Source organism: Chlamydotis macqueenii, chromosome 1, assembly GCF_036417535.1.
Source record: "Chlamydotis macqueenii isolate bChlMac1 chromosome 1, bChlMac1.mat, whole genome shotgun sequence".
Classification (NCBI taxonomy): Eukaryota; Metazoa; Chordata; class Aves; order Otidiformes; family Otididae; genus Chlamydotis; species Chlamydotis macqueenii.
In genome coordinates this window covers 118,786,600-118,808,033 of record NC_141556.1, presented here as the reverse complement: position 1 = coordinate 118,808,033, position 21,434 = coordinate 118,786,600, and the positions used below count along the sequence as shown (strand labels likewise).

Here is a 21,434-nt window from a genome sequence, read left to right as displayed (position 1 = left end):
GGTAATAAAGACCGTAGGATTTCTTACAGTTGTTTTGTGTCACTGTTTTGTTATCATCTGTTGCACATTTCTGGACGTTCCTCTTAGTATTTTCAAGAACTGGAGGGCCTTGTCCTGATCATCATTCTGCTCATGATTATCATCAAATATATACATGTAAGATGAGCAGCAAAGGTTTTCTTCAGCCTTCATGCAAAACTGTAGTTGCCCTGGGAAACTGTTGTCCTTCAGGAGCCACATTATGACAGACCATTATGTCCAGCACACCTATGCTACGTGTGTAGTTTGATAAAATAAATCAATTATTGGTCTGAAGAACCTATTCTCATATTTAGCTCTAAAACCACAGTGTCAGAAGCATATTTCAGGAGTGAGATACACTTTTGAATACTTTGCTTTTTGCAATGAACAGTGCATGTGAGCCTGGTCCCCTCTTGACCTACAAGCATCTTCCAGTGTTCTCCAGTTAATTCAAGGGCTCAGATACAAAATCAAGGAAAGCATGTCCCTTTGTGGGATAATCCAAAGTTTTCTGAGACTTACTCAAAAAAAAAGACGGGGGTCCCGCATGTAATTTTTTCATCCATGGAAGAACAAGTAGACTTCACTTAATCCAGTCCAAATGACTGTCCTGAATTAAACATGTTCTTCATTTTTCATTATTTCAGAAGATCATGTCAGAAAGAAATGTGGAACATAAATTGTTCATGCTGAACAAGACTGAGAGATGTGGCGGTGGAACACGTGCCATCAACCAGCCAGTAATGGAGACCTCAATCCAGGTGCTGGGAAGCATCTGCTGTGGCATGCCCATCCCCACACACAGCTGGGTCACCAACATCACTGAGTGCTGCATCTCCAGCGGTTACCACCATCCACTTGAGACGTGTAACTTCAGCCACTGAAAGTAGGGGGTGGTCCTCTCCCTTCGCTGTGGCTCATCCAGAGGGTGACTCAGTGTCACATCCAGAGCTGAGTCACCTTCTGCAGCGGCCTCTCCCTTCCTCTCCAGCCAGCAAAGAGGGAGCCTTCGCTCAGGCACCTGCGCTGTGTGCCCAGTAATTCGGCAGAGTGAGCGTTGATCTGCCTGCAGCCTGCAGAGATGTCATTCCTAGAGGGTATGTAACTTGCCCCACTACTGCCACAAGGTAGGTGTGAAAAGAAACCCGTGTGTGTGTTCGCAGGCATGTGTGTGCATATAATTCTGGCTGTGGAAAATCAAGTATGTCCTATTCCTATATCACTGAGCTTTTTGTAGCTTCAGGTTCCAGCGAAGGCTGTTTTTCTGCCTCTGACAATAATTTCAGATATTACTCTGTTTTGTGACACAGTCAATGAAGAGATGCTGTGGAAAACTTGTGCTGAGTTATCTCAGTGAATGGGCCATGGTAAAATGAAGTGATTATGTACAGAGATAGCTGCAAAGAGATAGGTATAGAGGAAGAACTAAGTCAGCAAGCTAAGATCATGCTTCACACAGTCATGTATGGTAGCATGCAGGTCTGCCAGCCAAAGCCATATGTACAGCTGTACACGCCCTTGTATACGAACGTAGGACCTGAAGGCAAAATTTAGTTTTTTGCTGCTACCATGACAAATGCAGAACACAGAGGGGGAGAGTAATGTAAAGAAGAGAGACAATTAAGATAGTTCACAAATTTCAATCCCACAAAAATTTTACTTATCTGGATATCGATTCTCTACTTAGTTACATTTGTATTAAGCTGTGGCCTCCTCAGAGGTGACCATATGCCAAGTAATCAAAGGGAATACAAAAATGTAAGGACACGAGTAAATAATAAGCAAGTAACTCCATGGTATTTAAACTTACTAATTGGTCTCTATTGAGCAGTGTAAGCATTTTATTTTTGGTTGAACTTGTTTTTTTATGCATTATTTATCTGTAGCCTTTTATATTTAAACACCCATTCTGGCCTGAGCCATTTCTGTATGCTGGCTGAATTCTTCACCGGCAAACAAATACCTACGTTAGAAAATAGTACATTTTGTCACCTACCCTGACTTTGCCTTTCTGTTTTTGAAAATGCTTCAGCTTTTAGCTTTCTTATTTTTAATTTTTGTCACATGGTTGAAGAAGTTCACAGTTCTTACAAAGATGCACTGCTCAGCATTTCTGTGTTGATTCACTGGATGAGTTATATTCCTTGAATCTAGACAGTGATGCAGAGAAATGCCCATTTGGAGAGGAGAGAGGAAATACTTTGCATAAAATAGGAAAAGGTACAAATTCTGCCCCTTGCCCCAAACTGAGAATGAGACAGAAGTTCAGTTCTGGCCTTGGAAATTTGCATGGGAGGGTTTATTTCATCATTATTCCAGTTTGCTTTGCAGACTGATTTTCAGCTTTATCTAGTTTGGGACTTACCCGCCAAAATACAGGGAAAAAAAGCTGACAGTTTAATCTTGTTTTGGAGAGTCAGGATATTTAGGAGGGATTCAGGCAAGCATCTCAGCTTTCCCACCACTCAAAACAGACCTTTGACATTTTTAAATTTCTTCCATCATTACTGGTGGCCTCATAAAAACCCTGCTGAAATTCGTGGGAGTCTCAAGTGTTCCCTGGACCTTTCCTGCCAACGTATTGTTTGTTTTTTAATCTCAGCTATCAGTTTAAGCAGAAAAAGAAAACTAAAAACTAAAAGCACAAACAAACAAACAATGATTTCCCTTTCCTTTTAGCCAGTTGTTTGGGAAACAGTGTGAATTTTTTCAAATTGATACAGCAGTTCTGAATATCCATTGATGCTAAATATCCTGGTGACCACTATCGTGTTCACCTGAATACGTTATCTAACCACATATTCAATCAGGTAAGTTCCAGTGTCTCTTCTAACAAAATGCTTTATTTTGCTGCCTTAGAGCTTTTAATAAGAAATGATCTTTCCTTCTCTAGCTAAAAGTGATTCTTCATAGGAGGGGCTCCAGTGGTCTTCTCAGAGACTGCCAAAATGCTGTCGATGTCCAGCCTGTGACTAAAAGAAATCCACGAATGCTGTAAAAGCCATCCTTTCTGGTACTTGAAAAACAGTTGCCTGTTCATATCTAGGCAATAGGATGTGTCTATATAGCTGCTTATCTCTTTTGGTTTAAATATAATTTTTACGTAAGAGAACCTTTATTAGTGAATGTCATCCACACCTGTGAGAGGTAATATTTATAAAGGTGCTCCCTTTTTGCTGCCAAACTACTTCCTCTTAAATTGTGTTTTCATGGGTACAATGTTAAGCCTTTCAGGTTTTACTGAGAAAATCAGGTGCTGGAATTCCATTTTGCTAGGCAAGAATGTCACACAGTGGAAAAAAAAAAAGTGATCTCCTCTCTTCATGTTTCATATCGAAAGAAAAAATAATTCATGTCTAAACAAATTATTAATGTATCCTATTTCATTGATGATACTATCATCATTAATATTACAAACTTTTCACTAATATCCTTCTGTCTTCAGTTTTATTTAATGAACTGGACTTAAAATACCTCTAAGGTAAATAAGACTCAAGCATTTTTACAAGTTCTGGAGCTGTACGCCATACAGGACAACTGGTTAGTCTGAACCTGCGTGAGTTTGTGATCTGCCTAGAGCACAGTTTCTGCGCTTCACATTTTCTGTGCTGCAGCTCACAACCCATCCCCCTGGCTTTTAAGCACAGCAAAAGTGGAACACCTTTCATCTGCTGGTCTATAGGCAACCCAGAGGTACAGTCTGGAAGCACTACTGGACAGAGTCCCATCCAATTTTGAAATCCTATGGCACTTACCATTGCGTTCTCCAGAGCCTGCGGCAACCGTAGTAAGCTTTTCACCCCTGAAATGGTCCGGTCCCCAGTGAGGAGGCGTACGTTCTCCTCCTAAGAGACTGCAAGTTATCCAAGGCTGTACATGTTACATGATAAATGCATTTTCATAGGCCCACCACTCTGAAAGAAAAATGGGAAAAGAGCTGGTTACGTGTTGTTTTTTTTTTTCCAGATGTGAAAATTTGGTATTTTTGATTGCTTGTTTCAAACTTGTATTTTGAAAACTATGTTTAAGGAGATGGAAAAATGATATGAATGCTTTTTTTTCTTTCCACATGACACTCCTGAACAAGAGGCAGTGCTCAAAGACCCACTCTTCATCTCCTACGGTCTGCCAGTTTCCTCCTTCCTTGTGAGAGAAAGCTCCAAACATGAGCCAAGGAGACAACCGCTGTGACAGAGCAACTGGCTTCAAGCAAACAGCTGCAGGGCAATGTGAGCTGGGGCTGGTGGCAGGAGGGGGCTTCTCGATGCCACCTTAGCCATGCAGGTTGGTGGCACAGCCAGGGATGCTCCAGCCTCCCACCTGGCTGGCTCCTTCCTCCAACCCTTTCCTACCTCATGCCCCTATGGCAGAAGGAACGACTTGCTTTCTGCAGAAACACCGGCCGAAGATTTTAGGTTACACATGTAGATTTTAAAGGATCAGCAGAACATTGATTTATTGGGCAGCGCTTTAAACCTCGGACCCTGACTGTGGCTTGAGAGGGCAATGCAGAGCAGCTTTGCATGAGGAAGCCCACCAGCTCACCTCCTGTACTCTGCAGTGGTGGCTTGTTTGCAGTGGGGCTGCCTGCCCCCTCAGCCTGAGAGCCACTGTACAGTACTTTGCATCTGAAGGTCATGCAGCAGAGACGCGGCCACGTGGGTGCACCGATAGCCGGGTGTGACCCCCCATTGGCTTTGCTGCATCTCCTCAAGGAAAATACAGGATTTTGGGGCCCCAATGTGGGTATTGTTCCTGCATCTGCAACGCCCCAGGGTGCAGCAAGAAGCTGACAACTGCTCAGTGGCCCCCTCTCTGCTGTGTTATTCAAGTTAATGGGAATTACACATCACACAGTTTCACAGAGCCGTTTGTGGCCATCAGGTGCTACTGAGAGCCTCTGCGTGTAGAGTGTGGTGAAGTGGTGCATGATGGGGGCTGCAGGATCCCCCCCCCCAGCCCACCTGCCCTGTCTGCCTCTGTCCTGTTGGCCATTTTCTGGCCCCAGGTGAGGGGCAGCTTGGCCCCCATCTCCCACAGGGGTATCTAACTGCCCCACTCTTCCCAGCTGGGGGTATCAAACCACAGCACCGCTGGGCAAATCTGGTGCCTCCAGCATATCGTAAGGACAAAATCACTGCTGGGTACACTTTGTTTTTGGGGAGTGACAGGTTTTGGGGCTGTCTCCCTGCTAGATTTATGTTCTCAGAAGAGTTAAGTACATTAGTGCGAGTAATCTCACTCCGTTACCTTCTATAAAACCGAATCTGTGATTTCCTCCCTGGTGAGCATTTACCATAGTGAAATAGGCTACTCTTTTCATATTTAACCCATTGGTAAGTCATAAAACCAGCTCAAGTTGCCTGCCCCAAAGAGCAGAAGCTGCGGGACAGGACAGTGGGTCAGAGCTTTTACAAGGCAGCATCAATGCGATGTGCTCAGCATCGCCTCTCGCTTGCCCTCGCATCCTTATCGCATCCCTCCTCCTTCCGCTTGGAAATAAAAAAAACATCAGAAATTTACAAGGCTTTTTAAAATCCGAGATGAAGCAATTAAATCTCCAGACTGGAGGATGTGAACCTTTAAAGGCCCTTTGCAGAATATCAAAAGAAAGAGAGGATTATATTTAGCAGGTGTGACAGCCCACGCAGGACATTTCATTGCGAAAGGGGCTGACATGAACCAGGAACCGATACTTAAATTAATATAAAACATCTTGGAGGAAAGGTGTTTTCTTTTCTTTTTTAAGCATTAGGAAATCACAACGCTTTCTGGCTTCTTCAAGAGTGAAAGGTCCAAATATACAGGAGTCATCTGGCATGTAAAACAAAAAGGAGGTTGGGGAGAGGGGGAGTGGGACACCTAAAAATGCTTGGGACGAGGTTGGGAGGCGAATGTTTAGGGGCAGGGGGCCTATGACCAAATGCCTGGCCAAGAAGCCCATTGTGGTTTTTCCTCCCCTGCCTCACTTGAGGCTTTGTGTGGCCGCTTCCAGATCCACGGGTCCCCCACCCTGGGGCAGGTTGCTCAGGGCAGAATTGGGACATGGGACCCAGCCCTGCCGAGTGCCCCGGTCTGCGCCGTCTCCCGCGGCTCTCAGCGCTGCAGCAGCATCCTCTCTCCCGCCACCTCTCCTTGTCATTTCCTTGACTCCCTGCAGGCACAACCCTTCCTTACAGGGGTGCTTTATTCTCATCGCTCTGTTTCTATTCATATCATAACCTACCAAGCCGTGGAGTGGAAAACTCGAGTTGGCAGTTTTGTGGGGAGGTGTCCACTAAACCTCTTGCTTCATTCACTAGCGCATGTTCCTAATTTTAACCAAACTGCTCCATTTTGATTTCCCTAAGCTGTGGATTTAATGCCCAAAAGCTCCGAGTTGTTTTCACGCCCACTCAACGAGGGCCACACCAGTGATGCTGGCCATCCATCACAGCGGCTGTGGGGAAGGTGGGGCAGGCAGCAACAGGGTCCCCGGCTCTGCACAGAGGCCTGTGGCGAAGGGACCGCGTGGGCTCACTGGAACATCTCCGTAGGTGGGTGCTGCTGCAGGCAGGTCTGCGGCAGAGGGTCCTCAGTCCCACTTTTAGGGTGTTTCACCTCTTCGCTCTGTGGTGGGCATGCACCAGGTTGTTGCTTTGGATCTCCAGGTTCTGAGCCACCCAAAAATGCACATGCGGTAAAAAGCCATCTTGCCACCGTGGCTGTTCCCCAAGGGAGGGAGGCCTGTGGTGGCCTGGGCTGGTGCGTTATCGGGTACCCTTTGGCATCGAGAGAGTTAAAGGTCCTCGGCACCCACCAGCCCTGGTCTAGGCAGTGCCTAAAATCAGTCCTAGACCCGCTTTATTTTTTCCTTAAAAACAGGAAATGGAGCCCTGAAGGCTTTTTAACTGGAGAGGGAGTGAGGAGGGGTAATACTCGCTCTGACCAAACCCAGCCCTGAGCCTGACCCAGACTTGGGGGTCTCCGTGTGTGTGTTTTTTTTATTTCTTCTCCTTTTTTTTTTTTTTCCTATTATTTTGGCAGACTTTTTGGAATGTCTGGGAGCTAAGGGCTTTGCTTCATGGAGCAGAATTCTGAAGCAAGAAAAAGAGAAAGTTATAGACTAAACCACAGAAATGTAAACATGTCTGCAGCTAAAATAACTCCACTTTCATTGAAAACACTCCTCGCTCACAATCAGACTTCTGTGTGCTATGCTCAATAAAACTGCATGCTAATAGCAACCAATTAATACATTATGTAGTTCTGCTTTAAAAACTGAGACACTTTTAACGATTTTAAAAATTTTTTAATTTTTTTTTTTTTTTTAATTAAGGGAGCACTGGGGTTTCTGCTTTGTGCGCTGGCTCTGGGTGTTGACCTGGGGCTGAGGAGCTCCGGGGAGCGCGGCGGGCGATGCCCGGCGGTGCAGCGGCGGCCCAGGCCAGCCCGGGGCAGGGCGGCGGCGGCGGCCAGGAGCGGAGCCCCGGTAAGGAGCCCCGGGCCCGCGGGCGGGAGGGTCTGGACGGGACGGGACGGGCCCGGACGGGGCGCACCGCCTGCTTCTCCCCGGTGTGCGCGGCTCGCGGGGCTTTCCCCGCGTGTGCAGGTGAGTGTGCCTGCGAGGTGAGTGGGGCTGCCGGGGCCGGGACCCATCCTCTCTCCATCTCCCCATCGCCCTTGCAGCGCCAGGCGATGGGGCTTTGGCCGGACCAGGCTGGTCCCTCCCCTCTCCTTTTATTTCCGTGCGCCCCGTTATTTATCCCGCTGCCGCCTGGTTAGGGGCCAGGCTCTGACTTCACGTCGGGTCCCCGCAACAACCGCACGCTTGTTCTGCCCCTTAGAACACGCTCTTGTTCCCCGCACCGGGACCCGCCGAGTCCAGCTCAGCCCCCGCCAGCCCCGCGCCCACTCGCCCCCCCCGCAGGTCCCGCTCACCTCCAGTTCCGCCCGGCCCCTCCCGCTGCCCCCCCTCCCCTCCACCCCGGGCGGGAGAGGACGCCGAGGAGCCGGGGGGCGGGGGGTCCGGTGCGCCCCGGGGGGTGCCGGTGCCCGGCGGGCGGTGCGGGGCCGCCCCGACGGCGGCGGGGGAGCCGGGGAGCAGCAGCTGCTCCGCTCGGCGATTGGCGAGAGGCAGAGGCGCCGGGAGCCCCGGGGCCGGCGCGATGGGCTGAGCCCGTCCCGACTGAAGTGAGTCACTGCCCTCGGCCACGCCGCCGGCCCCTCGCCCGCTCCCGCACTCCCTCCCTCGCTCCCGCCGCCGGCGGCCGCTGCCTTCCCCCGGCGGCGCCCTCCGCGCCCCGGGCCCGGCCCCTCCCGGCCCGTCCTGCCCCCTCCATCCCACTCCGGGACCCTGGACTCGCCCCCCTTTCCCCAGCCTCCCCCGGTAAGTCCTTTCCTCGGGGTGTTCGATGGGGCGGGAGGGATGGGGGCGGGGGTGCGAGGGAAGAGCCGCGGGGCGCGGCGCGGCCGTCGGGGCCGGGAGCGGCGGGGAGAAGCGAGGTGAGGGGGCCGGGGCGAGGCGGGTCCCCACGTCCGGCCGCCCCCTCGCCGTAGGCGGCTGGACGCGAGGCAGCCCCGAGGGCTGGGCAGGGGCGCGGGGCGACGGCGGGAGCCGCGCAGCTTCTGCGGGCGCGCTCGTTGCGGGAACTGTGGCCCTTTCCGAGTTTCTTTACAGCATCAGCGCGGCTTGGTTTCGGGCTGGCTGCTCTCCGGGCATCAGTCTCGGGAATTATCTCATCCCACCCCGCCATCGTTTTGGGTTTTTTTTTCCTTTTTCTTTTTTTTTTCTTTTTTTCTTTTTTTTTCTTTTTTTTTTTTCCTTTTTTTCTGGTTCGCAATAGCAGCGTTGGTGTCTTTGTAATTCTTTCAGCAATTCGTCACGCAGCTAGCTAATACCTCCACTGCCTTTTCACAAGCTGGTTAGCTCTTGCGTGTGGGAAAGCCTCCTGTTACCTGGGTTGGTGTGAGAAGAGTCAGAGCTGGTTGCGGTACTTTTCGGAGCAAGGGCTGCGGTGCAATATGCGGGGATCTGTTTTGGTGACCGGGTGACTTTGCTGTAGAGTTTGGAGTACACGTAATCGTATTTACAAAAGCTGAAGTCGCAAGTCCTGGCTAACATAAACTTCCATTCGCTGCTGCCTTCGCTAAGAACCCCGGGTACGAGTAAACTTGCTCTTTCTCTAACGAAGTTTTTATTTGTCTTCAAAGTGTCATTCTCTGAATTAACACTGGGCTTCAGTTCTGAAGTAGTAGTTGGGAAATTACATTCTACCCATGTAATTTTGAGTCCATTAGGAAAAACCAGGATAGGTCTATGAACTGCACATGGAGAAATGTCACATTCCTTTGGTTTAACCCTTTAACCACTTCCCTGGTTTCACTCAAACAAGTGAAGGAGACAAAGACAGCTTCTCGCTAGGGGATGAAATGTCAACTTTCTTCAGGATATGTACCAGGAATGTGATTTCAAGCACACCTGAGCTGATGGGAAAATCAAGGAAGAGAAGCAGATTGTTTGACAACTTCCTAATTAAAAGGAAAAAAATAAAGGCAAAAATGAATTAAGCCATACATCATATGGGACAAATCAAATTTTATATTTGTTATCTGTTTCTTAAAGGACATTTATATAAACAAAGACATTAGAATAATGATCTCAGTTCTTATTTTCTCTTTCACACACACATGTAGGCAAACAATGACTAACGAGCTATGCAGTTCTTTGAAAAACTTCGCAAGAAAAAAGTCACTACCTCCAAAAGTATTTCAGGGTTTAGAGCTTTGAGCAGCATCTGTCCCCACCTCCCACAATTTAGTCCCAAAGTTAAACAAATCATATAGTACTGGATAGAGTTACATGCTACAGGAATGTTATAAATGATCTGTCAGTGTAAGTCCTAGGTGTGATTAGTCGGACTTTTTGCTCCGAAGGTGTTACTCCATTTGGATTGTCATTTATGTAGCATTTGGTTCTTAAAGATATATTCTAACAGATATATTTTAGGCATGTCTTTATTCCAATGGTTTGTAAGCAGTACTGACCGCGTGGCTTCTCTCTCTTTTTCTTATGCAAATCTGAACTTTTGTCAGGCGCCGAAGAAATCTGGGTATATGAGTCCATTGAGGAGTTTCAGTGATGGGAACCACGAGCTTAAAACACAGATTGTTACAATCTTGGAAGTGGTGTCTCTTGTAACAGGTACACTCGTTTGTGTGTCAGTAGGTGAGACCTTTTCTATCCATAGTACCAGGTGGGATCCTGCAGTTGTTCAAATGATGATTCTGCCTGGGACCAGTGCTTTCACCTTCGCAACGTGGATGTGTCTTTGCTACCTGCTGTGCTGTGGGAAGCTTATTTTCTGTGTGTATGTGGCATTGTGTAAACAATTACGAAACCCTGGGATGACCGTTGTAAGCCAGTTGGTTTGAATAATGCCACATGAGCAAAATACCTGGCTACTGATGGGGCAAATCCTTTCCCTTTGCGCCTTCTCCAAAACACCAGTGCTTCGCTATCAAAATGTGAGGCTTGTGGCATTGGTTCTCCCTCTGCAGAGCACTTAATTTTGTCCACTGTATCGAGGTCCCTGTACACAGCAGTTTCTCCTCTTGGTTAAATGCACTCCAGTGAGGATCAAAAAACCATGAAAAGCTTTGGCAGTGCTGATGGCATCTGGAGCCCTGAAACATTATGTGTTACATGTCCTTTCCTTGCCTTCACTTTACAAAATGCTTCAGGTGTTATCAACAAGTAACAACAAAATAATTCAAAATGTTTGGGTTGAAATGAACCCTTTCCCTTGAAATATCTATTGTGTTGGGTTTTTTTCCCACTATCAGGAAGTTTGTAATTTTCTTTTAAGTGAATGTTTTTTGTATTTTTTTTTTCTTTTGGGGAAAAGGCAGCTGTAAGGGCAAACGGTACCTCTTTTAATCATGCAAATAGCTCTGTGGAAATCTGTGTCCCGAACTCGAGGTGGAAGTTGTTGACAGGGGATATGGGCAGAAAGGGCCCTTTGGGCCTGATCCCTATCAGCTAAGGTCAGCGGCGCAGGCTGAGCCCTGAGTGCCGAACGCTGCCCGCAGTGTTTTCCTGCCGCACAGCTGGGAAGGTACGCCAGGGATTAGTTTATGCTTTGTACATCAGTTTTGATTTAAAATGCTTTTGTTAAAAAAAAAAAAAAGTTCACATTGGTAAGATATTTTCAGCCTGAATTACAATGATGTTTGTCTTGGGTTGAAAGAATTACCTTTTGTGCAATAGCACCAGACTGTTTTTCAGGATACCCACAATTGGCCACTTTCACAGCCACTAGAATAATTTTTGTTTTCCTGTTTGTTTCTAGCCATGCACTTTTCGACAGGCAGGCTTCCCAGTAAAGTTGAGCATCGGTTTGTCTTTTGCATGGGTTGAAGATTTGAATGGCGAGAATTTGTATTGCTTTGGCATTTTGGAAGGTAATGAAATAAGTGGAGAAAGTCTAATATCTTTCCTTTGCAGCAAAGTTAACTAGTGTAGGTAGAAAACTGGCAGTCTAAAATTACTTTGCTAAATTTAAATGTAAGTAAAAAGTAGGCAATAGGAAAAAATTAAAGGGTATATCTAAATATGGAGTTGTGGACGTATCTGTTATATTTAAACTGCATTTTAACCTCTTCTATTTATATTTAGTGGTATGTGTATAATCTGGAGAGCTTGACTGAATTCAAGAAACAGTAATTTCACAATGAAAACCAAAGAGTTTATTCTGCTTTGGACACAGTGCACCTCCTTGTTGATCGTTGTACCTATCAAAACTGAAATGTATGCAGTGAGATAGTTTTTATCTTGTTTAAGAGCGAAAATGATACGTGATACAAAGTAAGCATGAATGGATTTGCTAATACTTCTGTGGCAGAGTGTCTCTCACTGGCTTCAGTGGCTTTTTTTCTTCCACGGGGCGTAAGCTTGCACGGTGGAGTTCATTTACATCAACTCACCTTTGCTATGGCCCGTTCTGAAATGCCACTTTTTGTTTCAGAAAGCTAGCATGGGAAGTAGCCTGTTCTTACATGCTGCTTGCATCAGGCGAAATCCCTCCTTGGCACAACTTCATTCCAATAAGAAAAAAACATATTCCAGGAACAAAACACATAGTTATTTTTGTTTGATAATGCATCGTATAAATATTAATTGTCTGCCCAAAGAGAAAACAATAAACATATGCTTTCATTTTAGCTGGAGGTTCAACGGGCTTTGATAGAGGATGGCTTAAAACTAAGTTGTAGCCCCACAAGCTCTTCAGCCGAACTTGAGGTGACCACTCACCTCTGGGGCTGGAGGCTGGGGGCTTGGTTTTGAATTGAGATCTTCTCTTTTGATTCGTTTTAATGCAGGCACTAAGTGATAGGATACCTACGTGCTTATTAAAGTGTCTTGACAGCAGCATTACTTTCAGCCTTCTCACCGTCCACCAAGAGATGCCGTGCTGCCGTCGTCCTGTTAGCGGGGAGAAAGCAGTAGGCTGCTGAGACACTCGGTAACATTCCTAGGATATTAAAAAGCTGCAGCCTCTTTTAGATGCTTCTCCTGCAAACCAATATACTGACTTCTGTTGTGTTTCAGATCTTTTGAATTTGTCAGCTTTGAACTACATGCACCTAATTAGCTGCTGATTTAACAAAGAGCGGTTGGCTTGTAGGGAATGATGAGCAGCGGCAGGCTCGCAGTTCGGCGAGTTAAACAAATATCAGCTTAAATGTGGTTTCAATCAGCTGCCTTTAGACACCCAAGTTTTCAACTTTCTCCAGGAGGCCCGTAATGAAACAGGCTTGTTTTCTTTTCACCTCACAAAGGATCAGCAAGGGTAGAGAAACCCTGATAGTGTTTGCACCGGCTGAGTAGCTGCCCGCGGTGGGAGAGCAGCATGGGGTGCCAGACGGGATGGGGCAGCCTAAAGCGGGAGGAGACCATCGCTGCCAAATGGGGGAATGCTGCCTGTGGCTCACTCAGAGCCCCGTCGCTAACGGGAGGAGAGGGGGTCGCGCCTGGGCCGCTGGGTGGGGTGCTGTGGGGTGGCAGAGGCGGGCCTGGTGAGGGCTGTGCAGGTGCCAGTGGGTCAGGAGCAGCTTCCCATCCCTGTTAACCTCCCCTCATCCCAAATATACTGCCTGTTGAACTCGCATCTTTTCCTTCTGCCTTTTACTGGCTGCTAAAGTGGTTGGTAAGGATCTTTTTTTTTTTTTTTTTTTGCTTATATTAGGCTGTTAGCAAAGAGGGATTGATTTATTAACTGTTCAGGTCTTTTTCATTTTTCTAGCGCTGAGAGTGATGGGTTAGGAGTAGCAGCTTGCTGCCCTGTAAACTACTTACAACAAAATGTTTTGCGAAATCTGATTGATTTCTTCTAATTTGTAAGTCATGTAGGCTTACCGGTTTGAGCTTTTCATAACACCTTCTGGCTTTGCATTGAGTTTATTACTTTATTCTTAGCTTATGAAGTATGGATGTGCACACTGTATTTGACCTGACTTGACTGAAGCAGACTCTTTCAAGAAGTCACATATTTTTTTTTTTGATATTGAGTAGTTAATGTGTGATTTGTTTTGGTGCAATTAAACGTATATTTAAAATCTGTGGATTTTGCAAATCGAATAATGTATCTTTTTTTGTAAATCACTCATTAAATGAGAACAAGAAATATGGCAATCAAACAATTCACTTTAGAAAAATCGCATTTCTATCATGGTTTATATTTTTCTGTGTGATTAAGAAGGGCTTTATAGAGAAAGAAGTTTAATAGTGATGCAGAAGGAAAGCCTTCTAAGCAAAATTCAGTTTTCTAAGGAGGCTTTGTCAGTTCTGAATAAACCCTGCAATAAATTTCAACCTGGTGTTTTAAAATTCTGTTTATAAAAAGGCCTGTTCTCTATAGAGTTCACAAATTATACACAAAGGATTTATAGTAAACTACTGAAGTAACGTTAGTGTATTGCATTACAACATACACTGAGACTAAACTGCAAAAACTGCTTGAAAAAGCTGATTGCAGGACTCCTGCAAAGCAGATATGGTAAAAGTTCTCCATCATTTTTCTGATGGAACCGCCATTACATTGATTGTTGTGATTATAGTTGGCTCTCTGAAGGGTTATAGAGGGTTTGGGGTTTTGTTTTTGCACAAGTTTGTGACTCTGGCATTAAAAGCAGGTTAGAAAACAGAAAAAAATAAAGGATTTTAAATCAAATTAAGATCTAGTTTGGTCCTGGTGGGCATCTTGTGCCTTTTTCCAAATTTCATTAGATTTGCCCAGAATGTGAAGCTGGGGATTGGGGCCAACGCTCTTCATTCCTTTGCTGCATTTATAAGTTCTCTGGTATTTTTATGTATTTGTAGCAAACAGTCTGTAACATGCTCTGTACCTCTTGCAATCAGCACAAGCCAGATCATCTGTCACCAATATGTGTGTCAACACCCTGAAACCACAAAGTGCACCTCTTGGTAGGCACAACCAAGGCTTCGTTTCAGCGAGGCAATTCATCACCCTCTTGAAATGAAGAGCATGGAGAAATCTGAACCTGGAATCTTGGTTCTTCTATGCGGAGAAGTCAGTTCTATGTGGTGAGACTGAAAAATGATGTTAGGAGGGTAGGATTTGCCTCACCTAGCCGCAGCCTTCTAAAAATCAAGCATCTAGTTGACAGTAATTGTGTAAGTTCCCTCCCTAGCCAGAGGATGGGTTAATCTTGCCCGTCTGAGAGGATGAAGATGCAGCCCCTGTCCATCCATGTAGGTAGGAATCCAGATCGCAGGACCAGGTATCTTGGCTTTCAGATCGCTGGCACTGAGTGCGCTGAATTCTGTATCCAGGGACTGATCCAGGCCCCAGCAGCTGATCCTAGGGAGACTGAAGGAAAAATTTAGGTAACTGTACAGCAGGGAGACCAGATAAATGTTTTACAGGCTGACTGGGAATGAATATTATTGCTTATTTATTATTTTCATTTTAAAGTTGACCCAGTACATAATAGTTTCATTGTTACTGTCAAGCTACCTTTTTGCTGTCCAGTTCTATCACCAGCAATAGAGACGTTAGAAATAGCAACGGAAAGACTTTTTATGCTTTCCGCACTGCTGTCTCTTTTAACTTCGATGAAAAAATTGAAAAATGAAAACATTAACCATCATTTTTGTAAAAATGATTAGATTAAGATAGGAATGGATTAATACTGCTGTCTTTCTGTTAAGATTCTGTTCTACTCATGAAGGAAATAGTGATATCCATTTAAGTTTGTTTTTTTTTTAAAACTGCTTCGCTATCTCATTCTGTGCAAAAGAGTTTTATCAACCATGTAGACGATACTCCCGGGTCTACACTTAAATCTCTCAAAGCACAGCTATGGAAAGGTTGCTTTGGAGAGGCCGTAAGCTTTCTGCGTGGCCCTGGGTGCAGGAGCAGTTTTTGGCCTCTGATTGGTGTCTTGACGTGAAAGTTGTCCCTGCCACAGGTGCGGCGTACCCCTGAAGCGGCAGTTGACCTGGCAAGTAGCTCTGCAAGAACTAACGGGAGGGAGGGGCGAGCTCCCTGCGTGTTATTTGCTTGTGATTTCAATGGTGGTTGACAGGAAAGACGGTTTAACCAAATGTGAGGCCAGGGAGCTCCATCTGTGGTTGATCTGCAGAGCAGTAACGTGGGATGGCAGGGGGTCAAGTTTGGTGAGGGGCACAGGAGCCGTGGTGAAGGCAGTCACAGCTATCCTCCTCTCCTGTCCCTCCCAGTTAACGCCACCCTCTGTGATGTGCCGTGCTGGGCACCGGACAGCGGAAGCAGTGGGCAGCAGCAATGCCACCTCAGCCACCCGCAGGGATGCATCCAGCCCTTGCCTCTGCCCCTCGTACTTAGCTAATGAGTCCCGACAGGTTTTGGTCCAGGATAGGATTTATATCACTCCCTCTTTGCTGTGTTGATTCCACAGGACTGAAGAGCAGTGAGAAGTAGTAAAAATCTATTTTGGTCGCTAAAGTAAGCAGACATGACTCAGAATACTCACTGGGAACAGATCTGCGGGATGAAAAGGTGCCATTTTTACATAGTCACTTTTCTGACCATGCCCTTTAAACTCTTACAAAAATAGCATACTTTCTCTGGCACTTCTCTTGGAAAGCAGAAATGGGAGTGAGAGCAAGGATGTTTGCTGTGCTTCAGCCCCTGCTTCAAAACCGGACAAATTGTGTGCGAGTTTTGTAAGGCATCTGTAACATATGTTTAACACCAGGAAAAATAGAAAGAAGGCATTTGAATTTTTGTGGGGAGGGGATTTGTGCTTGGATAGTTTTACCATTTGTAGTGGAAAAGTGTGATTCCTAGCTCCTGCCCATCAACGGTTGGATGAATCCTGGCTAGCTCTCTGCACCGATTTCTGGCATCCCTGTGTCCCTACAGAAGTACAGTTCAGATCAGTAGACTCGTCTGAGGCACAGCAAGGCTCCTTTTGACCGTTGGCACTGAATTCCTCTTGGACCATGCGAGGCGAGTGGTCTAAGCTAAAAATGAGCCTGAAACCACACTGACGTAAGCCGTGAGTGTTTATGAACCTGTGAGGAAACAAAATCATCGCTGGCAACCAGAGTCCCAAAGTGGTAATGTCAACGCTCACATGAGACGCAAGTACCCCCCGCGTCGGTGGGCTGAGCGCTCGTCCAGCTCCTGGTGAGGCAGATGGAGCTGGGCTCTTCTGTGCCAGCCAGCTCCCCATCCGTATCAACTCTCTCTTTGCGTTTCATGGAAAGGGTTAGCAAGGCAAATGGCTTTGCAAAAAAGTCACTCACAGCTAAATAGGTGATACTGAATTTTTGAAGTTTCTCCTCAGTTTTATTTTTAATGATTTGGTAGGAAGCTAGAGCCTGGCTGGTGCATAGAAACTCAAAACCAGTGGCATACTCGACCGCATGTGCTTATGGGCGTCTGTCAGTCCTGCTGGTCTCCTTTGGACCATTGCTCTCTTGAAAAGAAAAATAACAAGCCTGTTTAACATATTTACCATTTTCAGTTGGTTTTAAGTAGAAAAACCCCACTAACTCATAAATTCCTCTTTGTCCTCCATTCCAGAATAACCCGTGAAAGAGTTTCAAAGCTCTGAATTTCTGTTTGGTAGATGCAATCTTGACCTTGCTGAAGTGGCAGAAGCTTCTCAGTTGGCTTCTGGGGACACAGAGCTCTGCAGCTATTGAGTTTCTTCCTCATGTTTCCACTGGGCCTGGGAGGCAGCGGAAGTGTTTTCACTGTGGTGGCTTCCTAAAGCCTTAATAGCCCGCAGTTACTACAGCATTTAAAGGCACTCTCTTTTCAGCACAGGAAACAGGCCCTGCTTTTTTTTTTCTGTTGATAAAATTTCCCTTGAACAAACTGAGAGAATTTCCCCTTTCTCTGTGTGGGCTCATCTTTCATGGAGGAGGAGACATGGGTCAAACACCTACAGGTCCTATGACTCCCTCCTGCTCCATCTCTGGCCTCCTCCCAGTCCCTTGGCAGCAAGGAGTCGGTTAATATTTGCTGTCAAGGTCTCTTGTTTTAATTCCTCATGGGGCTTGGTACTTCCTATTGCAGGGGATTCCTAATTTTTCTGCTTTAAATTTGGAAGGCGTTTAGGATATGATGACATTTACAGCCAAAGTGCATCACCTTTTACATACCAGCTCCTTCTCTTGCTGTGAGACAGGTGGTTTCAACAGGCAAGAAGAGGGAGGAAAAGCCTGACAGGCTTGGGGGACACATGAGGATTGTCAGTAACCCCCCAATGAATGGCTGTGAAGATGGACTTCCCTTCTCAGCCCCACTCGTGCTGCCTAGCAGGGAGCTGAGACCACCGCAGGGAAACTTTAAGCTCCATTTTTTGCGTCTGAGCTGGTTTAGAAGTTTGCCATGTTCAGAAAGCCTATGCGCCTCCTCTTACCATTGCTGAAAGAGTTTCAGAAGACAAACTCACCTAAGGAAGAGTGTAATGAAGCACCTGCGTTTACCTCCTGTCATGGAGCAGGCATGGCAGTCGCAGTGGGATGCCGAGGGTCCCGCTACCCTGAGCACGCCTGCCCCAGAGAGATGCTGGTGGGGTGGGTGCCGGGGCTGGCTGTGGGGTTTGATAATGCTGTGCGCCGGTGTTTCCTAACCTTTATGAACTGAAGGGCTACCTGCAGTTTTTACAATTACACCCCCCGTTTTTGTGTGTGTACATGTCTGGTGGTTGTTTGCCAGGGGCAAGGGGAATGAATGAAGAACTTGGCTTTCAGGTAAACAAAATGTTAGTGTTGTACTGCTATAATTATGAGTGTTTTAAATTAGGTATTGAGAGCAGTTGAGAGCCAGCTCTCGGCTATGCCTGCTGGCAGGCAATGAGATGCCTACCCGCTCCTAAGGGGAGCCTTACTGGGGGCTGTGAGAATAACTCATTAACTGTGAGTTAGTCCATGGCGGGGTTACTCAACATATGGGCTGCGGGCTGCTGGTGGTCTGGAAGGCATTAGAAAGTGGTCTGAGAAATGACTGCGCAAGAAAGGCAGAAATAACCCCGCATGGACAGATCCGCATTCCCACACCGCTGTCAGGTATGTGGCTGTGTCAGCAAGTTGCCCTGAGTCAGCAAACTGCGCCTGGAGGTAATTGCCTTAGCCCCCCGGCATGAGGCCAAATGGATGGGTCTTGAGTAATTGCACATGAGGGGAACCTTTGCTTGACCACATGGATGTGGAGCAAGCCTTTCTCCATGAAGGAGGATGGATGCTTTGCCTCTTCTTTCTTGTGTTTTTGAAGCATGGGATGGGCTGAGGGGTGCTGCTTCTGCATTCACGTTGCTAGCGGTAATGAGTGCTATGGGGAAACGGATGGTGGCGAGCACATTTCCTGCACAGTGCGAGGAAAGTAGTAATTCAGGAGACCATTAAACGTTAGAAATTCCTCTACGAGGTCCCTACAAAGATACAGTCCATTTAGATTAAAGTCCCGTAGGGCCAATTATCTTGGAAGAACGTAAGAACTTAAACAAAAGCTGAGTTAGGTATGCTGCCCACCAATGGATTTGAGCAAAAATGGATGCAGTGAGAAAACACTCGTGTATTATGAAAGTGAGAACATTTAGAGTAGGTCTGTGCAATAACCAACTTTTACGGTTCCCCCAGGATCAGCGTGCACAGGAAATAATCTGTGGCATGCTTGCTTTTCCTGGAGATGACAGCAACCCTTTGGCAACCACTTTGTAATACGTGCTCGATATTTTTCAAAATCTTGGGCTGCTGTTTTATGAATGTGCTTTGATTTTTCTGGTGCTAGAGCCTTTGTGCTTGGGTTTCTACTCTTTCTAAACTTGCCCATTCCCATTCTGGCCCTGGACACTTCTCCTCTAGTGCCGTTCGGTAGCTGTGGTGGTGCCTCCATTTTTCTAAGTGCTGGCATTGGGATGGGGCTTGAAGAAAAAGGGATGTGGACAGATGTCCCTTATGCTCCTTGTGTGAAAATAACCTCGATGGGCTGTGCTGGTTTGTTTCTTGGTGGCTCTGGACTCCTGGAGATGGAGACATGACTTAACACCATGTTGTGGCTGGATTGTTAGAGGCAAACAAATTTGAAACCCTTTGTTTCAGTTAATGTTTTCTAAGAGTGGGCTGAGTAATTTGCACAAGACTACAAAGCAGAGCTTGATGCTAGCACTGGGCTTAAAGTCTGCCTTTGTTTCAGCTGCTAGACCACAATTTTAATTGAACATTTAGTTATTTGCAGTTAGACCTGAGCGCTGGAGTGCACTGAACCTTTAGGCGGGGGATTTTGAAAATGAGTCAGTTCTAAGACACTGGGGCAACAAGTTCCTGTTCACTGATGCAAATTGCTGCCTGGTCTTGAAACGGCCTCTTCCATTTAACACCATAAAAGAACTTTCTTAAGGGAAGACACAATAAACAGTCTGCAGTCTAATAAGTGAACATGCAAGCCTGAAAGATTTTAAAATACAGCTTGCTTAAATAAGAATCATTAATGTTGTAACTGATAACGAGAAAAATGCTCATGCCATTAGTGGTTTACCACTTTGGTTCTGAAAGGATAAAAACAACTTCATAAAAGAGACCACAGGCTGTCCATTTTCAGCCTCAGTGTAGGGCGAATGTTTCAGAAAATACGAAACCCATCATTTAAAATAATAATTTACTATTTGTGTTTGGGAAACATGGTCGAAATGCCCTTTCAACACAGGGGAGCATGGTGACGAGGAGCTGGGCGGCTGCAGCCAAGGGGAGTGAGTGCTGGTACTTGCGCTGCTGCGGCACGGGAAGCCCTGGCGCCAGGGGTCCTTGGCCGGGTACCGCAGCAGGGCACCGGCTCGTCCTCCCACTGAGAGCAGTGCCATGGCAGCCCTGGCCTTCCAGCCTGCCTTTGGGATCCTCACCTGGGTGAGGAAGTCTGTCTGTTTCGCCCTCCCTCAAAAGTGGTGCGGGGCTCGGCAGGTATGTGAGGACAGCCTGGGATAATTTTCTGCATCAGCCCTGGCGTTGCAAGAGTAGTTAGGTTTTTAAAAAAATGGTTGAATTTCAGTCCCAGTTCAGTGTATTAGTAGGGGAAAGAAAAGGTACTGAGTTTGGGAGGTGTTCGGTGCCTCAGGGCATCTCTGGGAATTGGTGGCTGAGGAGCAGCATCAGTGGCAGTGGTATGACCTCGTCTAATTTGGCCATCTGGTCCATCTTCTCTTTTCTTTGAGGATGGCCCCTTCCCCTTCTTCTGTGCCACTTTTCCCTCTGGACAAACTAGGCTGGTCCCTATGTCTTGCTCACGTTAGTGGAAGGACTCGTATTGAGACCTTAGCTAGGACTGACTCAGACCCTTTGAGAAGACCCGGGGTTTCCTCTCCAGAAAGCTAAGTTTAGGATTGAGAGCGCTGTATTCTAGTTTTGTCTTTAGTAAGGGCAGCTGAAGGTGGAGGCGTTCTCTCACACTGTCTCTTATCATAGATACAAGTATACTGGGTTTTATTGATGCTTCATGAAGCTGTATTACATTGACTGCAGTGTTGGCTCTTATGTCAAAAAATTGAAAGTTTCCCCGGCTCCCCCGATGAAAATGAATGTTGTGCCTTATTCAAAATGAAAGTCAGTCAAAGAAGGAACACAGCTGGGTGAATGACAAGAGAAACAGAATGGTGCCAGGGTGAATTTTTATGGAAATACTCCCTGAATAGTATTTCCATTAAAAGGCAACTTACAGATGTAGGCTGTGTTTGCGTGAAGGAGAGTGTGATGCACCACACCCTGAATCTGTCAAGTTCTATAAACTTTTCACATATTTTAGGTTTCGGCAACAGAGAGGCCATATTTAAGACAAAAAAAAGTTTTCTTCTTTACTTCAGTGTCGTCATGTTAATCCCAAAGGTAGAAAATACAAGCCAGGGGAACATAAAAAAGCAAGTATATG

The 21,434-nt window shown here is 46.3% G+C and overlaps 1 protein-coding gene across 4 annotated transcripts in view; it reads left to right on the top strand.

Annotated features, from left to right (window-relative positions):
• The first annotated feature begins 8,297 nt into the window (after positions 1-8,297).
• The window catches only part of ERG (ETS transcription factor ERG), a 145,066-nt gene continuing 131,929 nt past the window's right edge, over positions 8,298-21,434 (top strand). For 2 of the 4 annotated variants that reach the window (XM_086765470.1, XM_086765425.1), the window contains exon 1: positions 8,298-8,389. The gene's annotated coding sequence lies outside the window, so the exon portion shown is untranslated. The remainder of the gene's footprint in view (positions 8,390-21,434) is intronic. The other 2 variants (XM_086765434.1, XM_086765407.1) reach the window with 2 other exon arrangements.